This window comes from Palaemon carinicauda, chromosome 4 (assembly GCF_036898095.1).
Source record: "Palaemon carinicauda isolate YSFRI2023 chromosome 4, ASM3689809v2, whole genome shotgun sequence".
In the NCBI taxonomy this organism is placed as follows: Eukaryota; Metazoa; Arthropoda; class Malacostraca; order Decapoda; family Palaemonidae; genus Palaemon; species Palaemon carinicauda.
The window spans coordinates 12944669-12945807 of NC_090728.1; positions in this window are offsets into that span (position 1 = coordinate 12944669).

Genomic DNA, 1139 nt, shown 5'->3' on the forward strand with positions numbered 1-1139 from the left:
TATTAAAATCTTTGATGACATCGTCTAAGGGATTAACTCTTAATTTTATGTAAGTGGAAACATCAGATAAAAGTACATACATCTTTTCTAAATATGTTGTTTTGTTCATAATAACTAATACATTAGCTTTGTCTGCTTTCGTCATATGTAATTCACAGTTATTTTTCATCGATTTTAAGGCTGTTAAAAGCTGTTTAGGGAAATTGCAGGTGTTTGCATATCCCATCACCGAATAAATAAGCCCTTTAGCAATGTCGATGTTACACTGGGGAATTTTCTTAGTTTTTTCCAATTTTACAAAGGCAGAGGCAATATCTACACTATTAGGTTTTTTATTTACTGCGAATGATAAACCATACCCCAACCCTTTTTTACTTCACTTGATACAGGTTTATCAGACAAATTTATAACACAATTATCTTGAAAATTTCAAATCATATAATATACTAACTTTAGTAATGACTGTTACTTGGTTTATATTCATTCATTTATAATTATCATCTAAGATTTTTTTTTTTTAAATAGAAATGTTGTTTGTATGATATGTGTGATTTATTATTCGTGGTAGCAAGCTACGTGCATCCTTAATCATTTTTCAGCTTATGGATCCCACAGTGGGAACCCGGGGTTTTGGGTGTGGAAAACATAATAGGAGAGCGACACAATAGTAAAACAGAACTTATATTCTTTATATATTATTTTTTGGATGTATGATAAATCCAAGGAAAACTGCACAAATTATCTATATCTGCTACTGATATATTTTTCATTTGTGTGTTGACATTCCACGGGTCAGTTGTATTCGCTCCTGTTCGTCCCTGTGTACATACCAGATTTGGAGCTTCTGCACATAAACCCCGCCCCTTTTATTTTGAATAATAGGAATATAGGTTTTCATATGAACCCTCCTCCTTTTTAACCGCGACATTCAAGTATTTTTACCCACAGCATTCAAGTATTCTACTTGATCTGACCCTTCTTATACTAGATGTACCCATTCTTTTATGAAATACCCGCATGGGCATATTACCTTTCACCCAAGGATTACTCGTTTTCCTATAAACCATTCTCATTTTGACCTATGACATTTAAGTATTCAACATGATCTGACCATTCTTATACTGTATGTGCCCATTCTT